General features: G+C 41.2%; 1 pseudogene; it reads right to left on the bottom strand.

Annotated features, from left to right (window-relative positions):
- Nucleotides 1–7503: 7503 nt before the first annotated feature.
- LOC127684581 (protein phosphatase 1A-like) lies at nt 7504–8673 on the bottom strand (annotated as a pseudogene).
- Nucleotides 8674–18303: the final 9630 nt, after the last annotated feature.

An 18303-nucleotide genomic window follows, 5' to 3' on the forward strand; every position in this document is an offset into this window, starting at 1 on the left:
GGGGCTGTAAACCCCTTCAGCTCCTCCAATCTGCCCTCCAAATCCTCCATTGGGGACCCCACACCCAGTCCAATGGTTGGCTGCTAGCATCTGTATGTGTAAGGTGCTTCTCCAGCAGGAGAGTTTTAACTTGATCAACTGTGATGGGTCATGTGATTGCTGCCCTGTATTCTTTGAGAGACGTTTGAGAAATAATTTTTTTCCTGGGGTGTAAACAGATGATTTAGTTATAATAAAACTGAGAGCTTGCTCAGGAAGTTGGATGGTGGGGGAGGAGTAGAATTGTGAGAGGGAGCCGGGAGAGGACTGGAATCTAGAGTTGATGATTTAGGGTGACTGTCACTAGTGCCATTGCCAAGAGTGCTGCACCAGAAGGAGCTAGCACAAGCATCAGGGAGCTACAGAGCAGTGAAGGAAGCAAACAGGAGAAAACAGAGGACTAACGTAAGAATTGATCTGGCCTGGGATGACAGGGATGACGGTCCCTTGTAGCAGAGCCCTCCCCTCTGCAGCACTGCAGATGGATCAGGAACAACTGGAGCAAAGGGACTGCGGTCGGGTGAGAGCCATTGGGAGAGCTTAGAGGAACAGTTGGCTTGGGTGTAGGGGGAAGTTCTGTAAGTAGGGTTGAACTCACTCGGCCTCGAACTCAGAAATCCACCTGCCTCTGCCTCCCAAGTGCTGAGATTAAAGATGTGAGCCACCACTGCCCGGCCAGGTAAAATGTTTAACAGACAGGGTAAAAGCATAAACACAGGAATAATAAGGAGGAAGGAAGTGGTCAAGGGGAGGAGCCGGAACCCGAAGGATCCTGAGTCCCATACAAAGGAGGAGGCTGCGGTTGAATTTTTGGTCTGGTTCTGGGGTCTTTGGGCTCACTTCAAACCAGCTAGAATTCTGGTGCAGGAAGAATTCTTGTGGAGAAAGGCACAAGCCCCAGCCCTCAGCAGCAGTCAGATCCAGGTACTGCAGCAGCCAAAGAATCAAGTTGGTCCTATAGGATGTTAGACTGATCTGAGATTTCTGTTTCCTTGAGAATTGATGAGACAGAGAGGATAGCTGATGCAAGGAAGGCTTCCGTCGGCTGTTTTAGTTCTTAGTCCTGAAAGCCACATCTAGGGTGGCAAAACAGGTGAGGTGGATGGCCCATTAGACCCCCTTTCAGAGGTCACCCAAACTGCTTTCAGTGGTCTGGGGGGTGCTGGTCTCTCTTCAATTGTCCCATCTGACAAAATGGCCTATGGAGGAGAAACAACAGTTGAAGGCCTCAGAGAGGCTCCATCCAAGGGGCGCAATAAAACTTAACAGACGACAGAGACCCACAACGCAAGCCGGAGCTAATAACTGTACAACCTCATGGGGAACTTTAAGGAACCAAGTTAGTGAGGAAAGTTTAAATCAAGATTTACACAAGTTAATATAAGGGTAAATATAAAACTAAATGCAATTGTACAACGGGCTGGACCATGACCGAAGTTCTGTAGAAGGGTTAGGTAACTAGCTAGCCGTTTGTTTATATTGGACGCCTGCATAAGGGACCAGCACCTGGAAGCTTTGTAAAAGAACTCAGATAAATCAGCATCTAATTGGCAATTTAAAAGGGAAATGGACTCCTATTGAATCATTTTTATAGGATTGTCTACCACGGATGCTGCTAGGATAGTCTGAACAACTTTCCACTGCTGTGAGTCTGAAGGCAAAGTATCTGGCAAGCCTCCTTTAATGAGGGAACTCGGGTGGATAGGGTGTGAACCCTGGAATTAGCTTTTCCTAAGAGGAAGAACTGTAAACTGAGGTAAAGGGCATGACCGATTGAAGTAGCATGCAGGTTGGGTGGTTAGCTCAGGTACAAGGTTACCCTGTTCACAGCATCCACATATGTCGGTTTGAGAGACAATCCTTCATTTTTTTTTTTTAGCCCCAAACCAAGTTTTCCTATACAATTTTTTCTCACCCCAAAATATTTCCATTTTGCCAAAACATATTTCCATACCTATATCCTTTTATGTATCTTTTAAAAAATATTTACTTATTATTTATACGAGGACCCTTAGCTATCTTCAGAAACACACCAGAAGAGTATATCATATCCCATTACAGATGGTTGTGAGCCACCATGTGATTGCTGGGAACTGAACTCAGGACTTTTCGGACTTTTATGTCTCTTTTCATACTTGAAGGTTCTTTCTGTCTTAATAAATTTTATACATTTTCTTTCTTAATAACTCTGTTTTGCAATGAAGACCCAGGGAACTGTATTTGAAACATATGCAGAATATGTTAACTGTCCCAGAGGCATCTCCATTTTCTCTTACTATCAATTTTAAATTGCTAGTTGTGAAAACATAGGTTTTATTATACTAGGTGCTAAGCAATTGGCCTGTCTAAGAAGCACCACCTTCTGAGTGGGCCTACCCACAAGCCAGCAAAGGACTCCTCAGCCTCTCTTCTGTGCCTGCCTCCTTTCCTGTTTCTGTTGCTTAGGACCAAGCGCCTGCTTGAGTTTCTTTAGATGTGCTTATCACTTAAGCAATGTCTATCCAAAACATTTCATCCCATTCAAAGATGAAGTCAAGTGGCAAACTATTGAGCTGAGTCACTTTGGATTCCAAGAATGGCGAAGCCTCCTAGGACAGACCACCTTTGCTCATTAATTTTTATCAACTTGACACAAATGTAGACATACCTAAGAAGAGGGGATCTCAACTGAGGAACTGCATCCATCACTTAGGCCCATGGGGCCATTTCTTGACTGCTAATTGATGGAGGAAGGCCCAGCCACTGTGGGCAGTGGGTCTTGGTTGTATAAGGCCGCAGCTGATCAAGCCAGGGGGAGTAAGCCTGTAAGCAGTACTCCTTTGTACTTTCCTTGATGATAGGCAATAACTTGCAAGATGAAATAAACCCTTTCTTACCCGAGTTGCTTTTGGTCATGGTGTTTATCACAACAATAGACAGCAAACTAGGAAGCCATCTTCCCTAGGTGAACAATTATCCTTGCAAGCGTCATGGCCACATCCCGGGGCAGAGAAAACTCAGAATGACCAACAGACCACGCCCTGACCACACTGCCTAACCATGTGCATTGCTCACCCCTCATCTCAGTTATCTTTTACAATAGAAAGTTATGCCATATTCTAAGGACAGATATGGGTCTCTGGGCTCTTTATCTGGTCTTCCTGATGTGGCCACATCAGTCAAATTTATTCTCTTTGTTTCTTGCTGTTTCTCCTCTTTTTGACTGAGTCAAACCTAGTTTTTTGGAGAATGCTAGAGCTGAGAACTTTGCCCTCAAATTCCTTTTATATTACAAACAAAAAGAGATTGAGCTAACTTTATATGAGTTCTCACTTATAAGCCAGTTTTAGTAAATCATTTGATTGGGAGTCTTCACTATGTAAGCATGTCACAGACACATATCTCATGTTAGCATATATGTATACTGACATACAGGGTGGAAGGTTTTGCTGTGTAAGAATACTACAGAATATATATCTCATGATAGCAGGCATGTAACAGACATATGGGGTAGGAAGCCTTACTATGTAAGCATACCACAGACATATCTCACAATAGCATACATGTACACTGATACACCAAGATAAAATAACTTTCATGTTATATTTAGTCATAAGACAAATTGTAGGAATGTAAGTTATGAAATAAAGATGACCTGCTAATTTGGTCAAATTTATAAATTTCTCATTTGTAGTTAAGTAAAAACCTCTATATTTTAGCTCCAAACAAGAATATCAAATCATGGTCACAGACTAACAACAGTCTAACAGACAACATAACACAAAGAATTCCCACAATCAACAATTCCAATGAACTCAAACTAAAGAATTAAAGATTCTACTAATCAGAATCCAGTCTCAGTAAAACTGTGGGGTATATGGACTGTGCCACAGGAAGAACTGGAATGCACCTGGAGAGGTACAGCATGCTCAAACCCTGGAAATCTCAGAACTTGAGACCGGCAGGAGTGGAACTATCTCTGTGCCTGCCTCTGAACAAGCAAACAGGTTACCAACCCTCAACCATGTGGGTCAGGTAACCCAGCACCTGGAAGGGCTCTCCATGCTAATGAGGCATCTCAGTACCTCAGCTTTCAGCCAATGACCTTTTCCCTCCCTGGATATTCCCACACCCTTCCGCAAAACTATGCAATACTTGGTTCACTCCAAATGAAGTGTATATGTTTAAGCACACCCTGAGTATACTACAAGCGAAGACTACATCACAGACTCCGCTTCCCCCTTCCGGCCTGGTGTGCAAAAGCATCTGACACCTGGAGGGGAAGAGGGAGACTGTGGACATCATTCGTTTTGGACTTTGCCAAGTCCTCTCTCCAGGCCAGGGTGTGTTGTATACTGGTGGTGTTTGGACACCCCAAGAGGAGAGGCAAAAATGGAACCACATAAATCCAAAGCCAAAACCAAACATCTGTCTTTAAGCTATGCTAGTGTCCAGTAAAGGACAAAAGGATGAAGCTTCTTATGCAGATTTTGCCTAATATTCTAATCAGTTTTTCTGTTTTAGGAGCTAGTCATCAGAGTGACATCCTAATAGAATTGGAGAATCCTGTTTTGTATTAAGTAGGGCCTGAAATTCTATAGGAAGTCAATCTTTTATACAAGTACAGAAACATATTCTGCTTAGAGGTTCCTAGAGGAGGGAGAGAGAGGAGAGAGAGGGAGAGAGAGGGAGAGAGGGAGAGAATGAGAGAGGGAGAGAGGGAGAGAGAGAGAGAGAGAGAGAGAGAGAGAGAGAGAGAGAGAGAACGATACCCAAAGGTCAGAGAAGCAGAGTAGTGCTGAACTGAGAACTTAGAGGCCCAAGAATTACTTATTTCAGCTCTGATAAACCTATAAAAATTCTTATTAATTTCCTGTCCTTTAATCCCAACCTCTCTCTCCCCTTTTCTTCTCTCCAGTTTTCTTTCTTTTTTTGTTTTTGTTTTTGTTTTTGTTTTTTTTTTTCGAGACAGGGTTTCTCTGTGTAGCCCTGGCTGTCCTGGAACTCACTCTGTAGACCAGGCTGACCTTGAACTCAGAGATCTGCCTGCTTCTGCCTCCCAAGTGTTGGGATTAAAGGTGTGCGCCACCACCACCCAGATCTTTCCAGTTTTCAAAACTCCTAATTCCTTTTAAAAAGTAAATTAACAAGTTTATTATCCTTTTTTTAGATACTTAAAAATTCCAATTAAAGTAGTCTGCCCATTTATGATCTTTAGTTCCAATGCCTGGGATTTTATTTTGGTGTGTAAAACATAAAACAAAATGAATTTAGGGGACATTGCTCATTTCAAGATATCAGCAAAGGATCATAATTATCAAACATGATATAAGCTGAAGTGTCAAACAGTGGGCTGTTTTCCAAGCTTCTCTTATTTGTTGTTTCCCATTTAGTGTCTCCCGTCTTCCCTGGAGGTTGCAGCCTCCTCCGTTGGCTGAGGAATTTGCTTGGATCCGATTAAGCTCCTGTATATGAGAGAGGCCCCCTCAGCTCTTGCCTCCAGGTTGTTCCCTCTCACAGCTGCCCTGGTTTGTCCCGTGTGTTTGTGGGAATGCATGTGAGGGGTTTTAGATACCAGACAACCATCTCCCATGTGTAGCTACCTGGCTGGCCAATAAGATTCCTTCTAGTCTAGGTATGCTGTCTTGGGTTTTCCCATGAAGCCCTTGCACATCCTGGGAAGTCCCCTCTGATACCCTCAGCCTGTTGGGCTGGAGGGAATAAGTGCCTCTTCAGCACACTTGTGAACCCTCCAGCATTTAGCATTTCCAGACTAAAAAGAATCAGCTTTCAACAAGCAGGAGAGGAGCTAGACAGAAATGCACAAATAGATACTGAAGGAGTGGCAGGAGAAAATAGGCAAATGCTAGCAAATAAATATGCATGCAATACAGAGAGAGGGAGGGAGGAGGAGGAAAGAAGAGAGAAAGAGAGATGAAGAGAGGGAGAAAGGAAGAGAGATGAAGAGAGGGAGAGAGGGAAAGAGAAGAGAAGGAGAGAGGGAGGGAGGGAGGGAGGGAGGGAGGGAGAGAGAGAGAGAGAGAGAGAGAGAGAGAGAGAGAGAGAGAGAGGATTTCCAATAATTGAAAATAAACCAATGGATATTGACCAAATGAAAAGATGGTCCAGGCCCCAGAAACAACTCACCAACTTCTACCTGAGTCAGCAACACAGACAGTTGAGGGTAAAAGGCCCATGTTGACACACGGTGTCACTTTGGGTGACTCAACTGGTGTAAGTGGACCATCCTTGGGGCCAAACTTTAGATCCTAAAACTGTTGGCATGAACATAGCTTTCATTTCAAAGGAAATAAAGTAATGTAGTCTGAATCAAATTTGGGTGGCCATGTCCCAAGAGCAGGGCTCAGATTATCTGGATAACATGTTTGCACGTGGAAGTGTCTCATGGACCTTTGAAGTTACAGAACAGAAGCAAACCATAAATCCAAATGTGTAAAAGCCATACACTGGAAAAAGGCTTTTCAACCCTCAGTTTAAAATGGACCAAAGACCTCAACCTAGAACCAGAAACACTGAAGCTGCCAAATGAAAGCAATCTATAGTCACCTATCACCAGAACTTTGCTCAGTTGGGAATCCCGACTTTGACAATTGCCCACTTCCAGAAATAGACTTTCCAACCAAGTCTATGTGTTTTTAATCATAAATATTTTTTCTTGTTTGTTAAACCGAGTTTTATTGATAAAATGGGAATTCAGAATACCTTACTAGGAACAGCAGCAGGTCCAGCCAATCATGATAGGAAAAAAAAATGTGGCAGTCTTCTACTGTGTAGGAAGATGCTGCTTACCAATTGGTAATTAAATATAAGAACTCATAAAGAGGTGCAAGAGAATCAAGGCATGCTAGCCCAAAATGGATACAAACTCTCATAAATATACAGGATCAGCTGCAATACTCTTGGTTATGAGGAGAGGACGTCCTGGAGACAGGTGAAAGGGATGGCTGTATCGATGAGCCAGTCCTTAGCAGAACACAGAGACAGTTTCCATACCCTGGGTGGACAGCTGTGCAAGCTTTTGGAATCTTCTTAATCATGTGCACATGAGCATCCAGCTGTGTGATTGCTGCTTTCCCTATCTCAATCGAGTCCAAACACGGCATGACTATTTCTGTTGTGTCACACAACAAGCCAAATCTCCTTTATTATTGATAGTGATTTTAAAGCAGTTCATAATTAAATTTGAACACTTTGTACAAGGACAATTACACTTTACAAAACCCAAAATCATACAACAAAAATTGCCGGAATCTGATCTACAACATGAATTACAGTTTGAAACCATGCTTACATAAGTCTCAAATTTACAATAGAAAAGAAAATCCATTCTGGGCTAGCTGTTCCATCGCTGAGGCTGCAGTCCTTGCCCATGTCAGACTCCTTTCTTAGTCGATGATGGATGGTAAAGGCTCTGCAAGGATGAGCTGGCTTCTCCCTTGGAGGTGAAGGTGAATCCATGGCGTTTTACCACATATCATCAGCCGATGCAGAATCAGTGTCGTCATTTTTGTAAGGGTTCAGTCTATTGTAAACGGCTTCAATTACATTCAGCTTGCTTGCCAGCTTGCCCCCGGGTGGTAGGCTGGGGATGTTCTCACTGGCTAGTGTGTGCATTACACGGACTAAGCTGGGGTTGCCTTCCTCCTGGTTCTTTAGGGTTTCTTCCACTCTGCTTTCCAGGAACTTGTCCAGTTCTGCCTCCTTCTTCACCGATTCTGCTGAGACTTTAGGCAAATTGGGAAAACAGATCAAAATCACACTCATGTTGTCTGAACTTCCCTTACACAAACAGGTGTCGACTACTGGTTACTTCATTGCAAACTTTCTTAAGGTCATCAGAGACTTCAAATCTGGATCTCAGAAAGTCACAGAGCTCTTCGTTTCCCATGACATTCCAGATACCACTACATGCAAGAATGATGAACTGATCATCTTCTTCAGACTTTTCAATAGCATGGACTTTGGGCTCTGGTGAGACAAGCTGCCCTGTGGGACCTTTTGCATGGACACATTTGTAATTGAAATCCGCAAGGGCCCTCAATACAGCCGAAGAACCACTGACACGCTGAATCATCACCAAGCCCACTGCATTCTGAATTTGTTCTTTTTCCAGTGGATTACTTGGTTTGTGGTCTTGTGTGAAGAAGTGAACTTTTCTATTCCTACAAAGTAAACTTCTCGAGTCTCCATGGTTAATGAATCAAGTACATTGGGGAGAAATTAAGACACCCACAGTTGTTGACGCACTTCTGTCTGCACCATGTTTCTTCTCTGACAAAGCTCTTATGCGTTCGTAAACCTTGTTCTGATTCCATTCTTTACATTTTCTACAGAAGGTGCTCCTGCATTCCTTTTAAAATCCTGGTTATTGGTGATGTGATCTAACAAGTGCTCACAGCAGTATTTGGCAACCTGAGAACAAGCATGCCCATCATATACAGCAAAGAATGACCATGTCTCAAGTCTGCTTGGCAAACTGATCACAGCCGTATGTGCATCCTCCGTTTCAACTCACCAACCTTGCATGCTGCTTAGGCCGTATCACAGTCCATTCCCCTGCCCCTGAGCATTATGCTTTTCCATCTTTGGCTTGTCTAAAAATGCTCCCATTATGACTTGATCCTCTAGGTCCGGAGCAGCTGCAGGGGGGCGGGTCCCGGGGCAGTGGTGGCAATAGTGATTGGGCACAGGGTCCTGCGTTGGAGTCTGGGCCCAGGTGGAGGAGGGGAAGAGCCTGGGAAACATATTTAGAAGGTAGTCTACTACACATTGATTTAGAAAAACACAAGTAGTATGCTCCTCCATGCAGCCTGTGGCCTCCCTATGACTAGCTGTAGCCTTTTGATGAGGCCTACAGTATCAGCCATTGCTTTCTTCCTATGCAGCAAGCTAGAAATATAACCAAGAAGCTGTTGGTTATTTCTGGACATTCATGCCATGGTTCTATTGGCTGGCACGTCTTGTTTATAGTACATGGGGGCCCCACCTGGGTGGTATTGTTGATGGATTTTTCTCTTCCAACTGCCTACATAGCACATTTTGGCACTTTGAACACCAGCCAGCTCCATTACAGTCCAATTTCTCTGTGTCTTGATTCCAAATTCAACGGTGCCTTCAGCAACAAGACTTACTGTCTACTTATAACAGGCAATAAGGAGATGTAGCAATAGCTTGCATTGTATTGGGAGCCTCTGGCACTTCCTTGGCCAAAACTCATGGGGGAAGAATCATGCACCTGAGACTGGGCTGTTGGTTAGAGATTTGACTTAAGCGAGCAGGATTGTCCACTCATGTGGAATATTTCCACGAAAGCTCCTGTAAGAGATTATGCTATTCCAGGTGTGGCGGCTAATGCCTTTAATTCCAGCACTTGGGGCAGAAGAAGGTGGATTTGGGAGTTAGAGGTCTATACAGTGAGTCCAGGCCAGCCAGGGATACATGGGAGCCCCTGTCAAAACCAAAGCAAAACAAAGCAACTGCCATGCATTTTGGTTGGCTGGCAAGTACTAGGCTCTATGAAGTATGGCTTTTTCATACTTCGGTTTGATTAACCATTCCCCTTTCCTATCTTTCCTCTACCTTCAGTCCACAACCCTGTTTAAACATTGAAGTCACAGTAATATGTATCTTTAATCTAGCACTCGGGATGCAGAGGCAGGCAGATCTCTCTGAGTTTCTGGTCTACCATGGCCTTTTTCTTCTTTCTTTCTTTCTTTCTTTCTTTCTTTCTTTCTTTCTTTCTTTCTTTCTTTCTTTCTTTCTTTCTTTCTTTCTTTCTTCATCTTCATCTTCTTCTCCTCCTCCCCCTCCTCCTCTTCCTCCTCCTTCTTCATCCTCAACATCTTACCATCATTCCCTACTCTAGCATTCCTTTCTACAATCACAATAAATGTGTTTACTCTCCCCTTTTCAGACCCTTTTCACTCCTCCACCTCCAATGGCTCCTCTTTTTACTTCATAGTCCCCACAGATTCTCCTACTCAAACACAGAAATTTAAACATGAGTCTAAGATCCACATAGGAGGGGACAGAAAGTGTTTATCTTCATGATACTTTCAGGGTTCCTTACTCAATATAATATTTTCCAATTCCATCCATTTCCTTTTAGCTCAGAGCTGAATAGAATCAACTGTACACATAAGCCCTGTTTTCATCATCCACTCAGCAGTTGATGGATACCTGGGATGTTTCCATCTCCTAGTTATCGGGAATACAATAACACGGATGCTCAGGTCTATGGAGATGAAGTTACAGGTCTCTGTGAGCAGCCCATTGTGGGTGCTGGGAAATGAACTTGGGTCCTCTGAAAGAGCAGTAAGTGCTCTTAACCACCAAGCTGTCCCTTAAGTGCCACCTATACCTATATATTTAATGTATTTAGTCAATTACAATGTAGCAAATTAATAAAATCAGTAGGTTCAGAATTTTAGGTCTTGGGATGCTTGATCCATTTTGGAGTTGATTTTTGTGCAGGGTAGCAGATAAAGGGCCCTGTTTTCATTTTTATACATGTAGACGTTGGGTTCTCCCAGCACCACTTGCTGATAATGTTTATCTCAACTGTCTACTTTTGACATCTTTGTAAAACATCAGGTCACTCTAGTTACATGGACTTACATCTGGATTTTCTGTTCTGTTCCATTGATCTACGTGTCTTTTTTGTGACAGTACCACGCTGTTTATATTACTATGTTTCTGTAGTATAAAGTGAAATTAGGCACACCAATAGCTCCAGCACTGTTTTTTTTTTTTTTTTTTTTTTTTTTTACTATTTAGGTCTTTTGTGTTTCCATGTGAATTTTATAAGATTTGTTTTTCTATTTCTGTAAGCAGTAGGACAAATATTTTAAGTGGAATTTTCCCGAATCTACAGATTGATGCTGGTCAGATGTTCATTTTTAAAACACTAATTCTTCTAATCCACGAGTATGGGTAGTGGTGTCTTTCCACTTTCTACTGTCTTTCCTCCTCCCTCCCTCTCTCCCTTCCTCCCTCCCTCCCTCCCTCCTTCCCTCCCTCCCTCCCTTCCTTCCTTCCTTCCTTTCTTTCTTTCTTAAAATGATTTATTTATCTAAGTACACTGTATCTGTGTTCAGACACTCCAGAAGAGGGCATCAGGTCTCATTATGGATGGTTGTGAGCCACCATGTGGTTGTTGGGAATTGAACTCAGGACCTTTGGAAGAACAGTAAGTGCTCTTAACCACTGAGCCATCTCTCCAGCCCTTTTTTAAAAGATTTATTTACGACTCTCTCTCTCCTTTTTAAATGAATCTCTCTGTCCCTCTACTGTCTTTCTTTATTTCTTTGTTATTTTAAGGTTTTCATTGTGGAGATCTTTTGTGTCCCTGCTTAGGTTTATTCCAATATTCTTTTTTAGAGTATTATGTAGAGGTTATTTCTCTGATTTTTTTCTTAGTATATTTGTCATTGGTGCACAGAAAGACTACTGGTTTTTGTGTATTAATTTTGTATCCTTACACCTTGTTGAAAGTGTCCATCAGTTATGGAACTTTTCTGGTGTTGTCTATAGGATCTCTTTTTAGAACCACATCTGCAAATAGAGATACTTTTACTTCTTTCTTTCCTGTTTCTCATCTATTAAAAAATTACTTTAGATAAGATTTTTTAGCATGTGAACGGGAGTAAAGAGATTGGATACTCTAGTTTTGATCCTGATTTTATGAAACACTTCAATATTTGTCCATTTATTTTGGTGTTGACTATAGGTTTGTCATATATAACCATTATTATTCTCAAAATAACAACTCAAATATGTTCCCTATATCCATATTCTCCCCAGAGCTTTTCTCACTAAGGGATGTTGTTTTTTGCTAATTGTCCATTCCTACATTTCTAGAGATGATCACATGATGTTTTTCTTTGAGTCCATTTATATGATGTATTATATTTATCTCTTTACCTATGTTGAATCATTCTTAAATCCCTGGACTCAAGCAAACTTGATCATGGTAATAAATGACATTTTTAATGTGTTTCTATAGTCAGCTTCCAAGTATTTAGTTGAGAATATTTGTGTATATGTACATTAGAAATATTCATCAAGTTTTCTTTTCTATTGTATCTTTATGTAGTTTTGTACTATTGGCTTTGTTTAACAAAAAGTTTGTTTTTCTACTCGATGGATGTTTCTCTACTCAAAGAGGAGAAACTTTGGCTTAGTTCTTTGAAGACTGAAAAATATTCACTGGTGAATTCAACTGGGCTTTGAAGTCATTTTTTTAAAATCACTGTTTCTCTTTCCTTGTTACAGGTCTATTTAAAATATTGATCTCATCTTGGCTTAACTTTGCTAGATCAGAGAAATCAAGAAAGTCACCCACTTCTTTTAGGTTTTATGACTCAGTGAAATACAGATTTTAAAAAGTATACTCTTAGGACTTTCTGAATTTCATTGTAACCTGTTGTAATGTCTCCCTTTTCCTTTGTAATTTTGTTAATTTATGTATTTTTTATATTTGTTTTTATTAACGTGTTTAGGAGTTTGACAATATTATTTGTCCCATCAAAGAATGACTTCTTGGTTTCTCCGAGTCACTATAATTTTGTTTTGTTTGTTCCCATTTCATTACTCTCTGTCCTATTCTTAATTATTTATTCCTGCCTAAATAAGTAATTTGCGTTTGGTTTGTTCTTGTTTTTTTTAACAAACTAAGTAATTCATTAGGGTTTTTGTAGTTGTTTTCTTTCTCTCTCTCTCTCTCTCTCTCTCTCTCTCTCTCTCTCTCTCTTGCTCTGTCTCTGTTCTCTTTCAATTTTGTTTTGAGATAGAAACTCACTATTTCAGTCCAAGCCTGAAACTTGTTATACAGACCATACTGGCCTTGAACTCACAGAGGCCCACCTGGATCTGCATTATGAGTGATGGGATTAAAGTTGTGTGTCACCATACTTGACCTTTCTGATTTTCTAATGTGGGTTCTTATATCTCTAAACTTCTCTCTTGGGACTTCCTTAATTATATCCCATAGATTATGATACATTATGCTTCATTTTCATTCAAGTCTAGGAATTTAAAAAATCTCTTTCTTGATTTCTTCAATGACCCCATTCATCATTCAATACTGTGTTACTTAACCTCCATAATTTTCTGTATTCCTGTAATTTCTCTTGTTGTTGGTTTCTAGCTTTATTTGATTATAGTCAGAGTATAAGAACATATTTCAATTTTTCTATATTTGTTAAGACTTGCTTTGTAGCTCAATGTGTGATTTATTTTCAAGAATGGTCTGTGGGATACTGAACAGAATGTGTTTTGGATAAAATATTCTTTTTAAAAAACTTTTTATGATTTTTGTGAATGTCACATCAATGCCCCAAACCTACTCATCTCCCCATTTCTTCGTATCTGTCCTCTGCCCTGTCACCTCCCTATCAAAAAAATCAAAAAAGAAAAAAAGAAAAGTAAAAGTAAAAAAAAATCTCTCCATGGAAGCCACAGTGTTCACAATATGTCACACAGTATACCTTTTTGCCCAAACAGCTTTACTCGAAAATGTTCATTGTTATGAGTAGTTGGTCTGGTCTGAGGAACCTCTGGCTTCTGCTATACTATCAATTCTGGATCCCCACTGGGACTCCTCTGGGATATCTTGTTGTTGCTCAGTGTCATGGAGATCTTGCAACTTTGGATCTGCAGGACTGGCCCCTTCATGCATTCCAGCAGTCCATAGATAGGGTAGATGTTATGGGCCAACTCAGAGTCCTGGATCTGGACTTTGCTCAGGCAGGGGGCAGGCCAGCCTCACCACTCTCCTGCACGCAGGGGCAGGTCTTCTATGTGCACACCACCAGGGCCAGCTCTACTGCACTGCACAGGCAAGGTGCAGAGCCTGGTCTCCCAAGTGCTGCAGCCAGTGAGGGGCAGAGCCAGTTCTCCCGGGTCCCACAGCTGGCAAGGTCTGGGACCTGCTTTATCTCACTCATTTCATCAGGGGCCAGCACTCCTGCTGCAGGCAAGGGAAGGAACCAGTTCAGTACAGTGCTCAACCATCAACCTAGCCTCAAGAAGCAACCCAGACCACGTACAACTGCATGGTCTTTGGTGGTTAACATGGGGCCTTGGACATCAACACAGATGCTACTGCTATAGGAGTACAGATCCCGACATGGCCTCCTGGCAGCAGCATGGGCACAGATGTCACTATAGGCTCAGGTGGTAGAGCAGGCCACTCAGATCAGTATGCCCCTCATGGCATCATGGCTCTCACACAATAACATGGTCTCAGACAGCCCTGACCATTGGCATCCACATGGCTTTTGGTTGGTAACTTGGGCTATGGGCGTTGACACAGACCTCAGCTGTAGTAGGACCATGGACCCAGACATGAGGACCCAGACCTCAGAAGCAGGTCAGGATGACACCGTGTTTCTCAGATGGCAGCACAGGCCACTCAGATCAGCTTACATCCACCTGCATAAGTATGGCACCTGACATCAACATGGTTTCAGGCAATAGCCCAGATCACTGACATCTGGATGGCCTTTGGTGGCATCAGGGGCTGCAGACATCTGCACAGACCCTGGCTATAGCAGGACCATGGATCTAGATATGGCCCTTGGTGGTAGCTTGGGTGGACCTCACCAAGACCCTAGGTTGTTGCACAGGCTCCTCATATCTGCCTGTTCCTCATTGCCCTTGTGTCTTCATTTCAATCCCTCTCCACCATGTACTCCCCATTTTCCCATTGCTCCATCACATATTTGCTCACTGAAGTGGCGCCCACCATGGGACCCTAGGGCAGGTGCTTGGGTGTCTCTCTCTTCCTACTTAGAATATGTTTTAGATGACTCTTAGGACTATCCAATCTTTGATGTTTTTTAACTCCAATACTTCTCATCTATTTTTTTTCTCAGATCAGTTCTCCATTGGTGAGAGTGGGGTATTGAAGTAATCTACTTCGAGATTAAGCTTGCCTTATGTCTTTTTGTTTTATGAAATTGGGTGCACCTTAGTTTGGTGTATATGTGTTTAGAACTGTAGTGTGCTATTGATTGGTTGCTTTATCTATATCTATATCTATCTATCTATCTATCTATCTATCTATCTATCTATCTATTTATGAAGTTACCTTCTTTATGTCTTCTGATTAGTGTTGGATTGAAGAATATTTTGTCAGATTTTAGATTGGTGATGCTTGTGTGTCTTCTGGTACTATTTCATTGGAATACCTTTTTCTGTCTTTGAAGGTGAAATATTCCCTGTGGATAGATCCTGTTTTCTAATCCAATTTGCTATCCTGTGTCTTTTGATTTGGGAATTGGGACCATTGCTACTGTAGCTACAGTATTTTATTACAGAAAGGTGTATATTAATTCCTGTCATTTTGTTGATTTTGCAGTTTTGTTTTTGTTTTTTCCTTCATTCCCCCCTTGCTTAACAGCTATCCCAATGCTCTTTTATTCCCTGTAGCCTCTTGAATATGTTTATATACTTCTGTTTAGTTCAAATTGTTTCTGCCAGTAGTCTCTGTGTAGCTGGTTTGGGCATCATAAATTTCTTTATCCTGCTTTCATCATGAAAAAAAATTCCTTTTGTAATCAATACTTTTGTGAGGTATAATAGTCTAGTTGGCATCTCAGTTCTCTTAGAACTTGACAAACATTGCTCCAAGCCTTTTTAAAGTTTTCAAATAAGAAGCCATACTATATCAGGACTCATAAAGAGTTCATCCCCAGGTCTTTTAAAGTTTCAATTGGAAATTCAACTATTGTTTTGATGGATCTACTTTACATATTACTTGTTCTTTCTTATTTGCCCCTTCCAAATACTTTCTTTGTTCTGTATCTTTAATGTTTTAACTATAATATTATGTGAGAAGTTTATTTTATGATCTTGATATTCTATATGTCTCTGATACCTAGACTGGCAGCTCTTATCCTAGATTTGGAATTTTTAATTCATTTTTTTACTTTATTGAAAATATTGTCTATGTTTTTTAATATGGGATTCTTCTCTGTATCTACATAATTTGAAGATTTGGTTTTTCATGGTTTCTGAAAGATCTCATATGTTCAGTTCATGGCTTTACAAATGTATTTTCTTTGATACAATTCCTTTACCTTGTCTGGAAGCTCCAACATTCTGTCTTCCTCATGATCCATTCTATTGGTGAGGTTTCCCACTGTGGTTTTTTTTATTTGATTTACTGAGTCTTTGATGTACAGCCCTTGTTTCAATTTGGATTTTTTCACTGTTTTTATTGAATGGTCATTCTTATTGTGTTCAGCTATTTGATTATGTTCTCTTCAATGAGGAGTTTATTCCTGTTCTCTTTAATGTCATTCAGAAATTTATCTGTATTCTCTTTGAAGTCTCTGAACATGTTTATGATGGTCCATTTGCATTTTTTGGCTGTAGGTTCATCTGAGTTTCCCAATGAGGGACCCTTACCATGGTATTGGTTGCTTGGGGATGACTCCTATTGTTCTAGTTTTCATGTTGTTTGTATTTTTGTTGAGACTTGCACATCTGGAGCTAGTACATTGTTTATGGATTTGGGTATGAATTTATAACCCTCTTGCATTGAGTGGGTATTTTGTTCTTTGCTAGCTGTCATCCCGAGTTGGCTGGTCCGGGATCATCTAGATACTACTTGAAGTTTAGTCTTGGGAAATTTGTATGTTCATGTGCTTGTGTATGTGTGTGTGTGTGTGTGCATGTGATGAGCAGCTGACATCTCTCTTGAAAAATTTTAGCGTTTAATACTGTGATGGTTTATATATGCTTGGCCCAGGGAGTGACACTATTTGGAGGTGTGGCATTGTTGGAGTAGGTGTAGCCTTGTTGGAGTAGATGTGTCACTGTGAAAGTGGACTTTAACTCTTTAGTGCTAGCTTCCCGGAAGTCAGTATTCTAGCAGTCTTCAGATGAAGACGTAGAACTCTTAGTTCATCCTGAACCATGCCTGCCTGGATGCTTTCATGCTCCCACCTTGATGACCATGGATTGAACTTCTGGTCCTGTAAGCACACCCAATTAAACATTGTTCTTGCATTGGTCATGGTGTCTATTCACAGCAGTAAAACCCTAACTAAGACAAATACAATATTGTAAATTGCAGTCATCTTACATTTATTAGATCTGTAGACTTACACATCTTATTCAATTACAATTTTATGCCCTTTGACATATTGGCCCTTATTTCTTTCCTCATTATCCCTGATAATCCATATTCCACCTATTTCTGTATACATATATATATGTTCCACTCCTGGACCTTATTAATATTATGAGTACCTCAACTGTTATGAGGCTCAGTATCCTTATCTATAAAATGGACTGAAAGGCTCGATGAGAAGGTTGTAGAAGTTAATATATGTGCCTTACAGTAGGTGTGGTGACTGTGGTACTGAGTCATTATAAAACAGAAACCCTCCTCCCCCCTTTCCAAGGTACATTTCTAGGAAGACTTGCCAGTTGTTTAATGAAGCAGCCAGCATGTGATTTTTGCAAGAGTTGTTATGGCAACTATATTTTTAAGTCACTAACTTGGCAATGAATATGACATTGGAACAATAATAAGAGGTAGGGATAACACACACACACACAAAGAGAAAGCCAAGAAGAATACACAGTAGGTACAGAAGCACCCACTAAGGGCAGACATTTGAGTGAGCTTTTCTGGGGAGATGTGAACCCCAGATAGGACATCAATGACAGATCCAAGATTAGTGTAATAAGCAAGTAAATTTTTATGGGGTACTTATTAAATCATGGGTGACTCTATGGCAATTTTGTCAAGAGAAAGCCCAACCTTGAATGGGTAACAACTCATGAAAGATGTAACCATGAGCTCTCTGTATAACTTGTAGGCAGCCTGGCTAAGTGGAGAATCCTATCTCCCTGGCCATTGTTACTGCACACATAACCTTGTTGTGGGCGTTATGAGTCTTATGAGTCTGAGGAGCCTCCTGAGAATTATAAGCTTCATTTACTTTTGAGTCTTGTGGACCTCCCTCCTGTATCTTGCAGGAAGTAATTCATTTTGAGGAAATTCAGCACAGGATTATTGTTTGTATGTGACAGCGTAGGAATGAGAGGAGTCTCATGCTAGGGTAGAATGAGAGATGTGAACCTGGGGTGGCACTGCTGTAGGGTTGTGGCTGTTGCAGCCTTCCGACCCTATTGTTGTCCTTTGGAAGGAAAGGAGGGTTTCCTCTCTCTACTTTGGTTGGACCAAAAGTCCTCTCTGTTGTTTTACTCTTCTAGTGTTCTTCACTTTTGTTTCTTCCTGCCTATCTG

Source organism: Apodemus sylvaticus, chromosome 5 (assembly GCF_947179515.1).
Source record: "Apodemus sylvaticus chromosome 5, mApoSyl1.1, whole genome shotgun sequence".
Taxonomy (NCBI): domain Eukaryota; kingdom Metazoa; phylum Chordata; class Mammalia; order Rodentia; family Muridae; genus Apodemus; species Apodemus sylvaticus.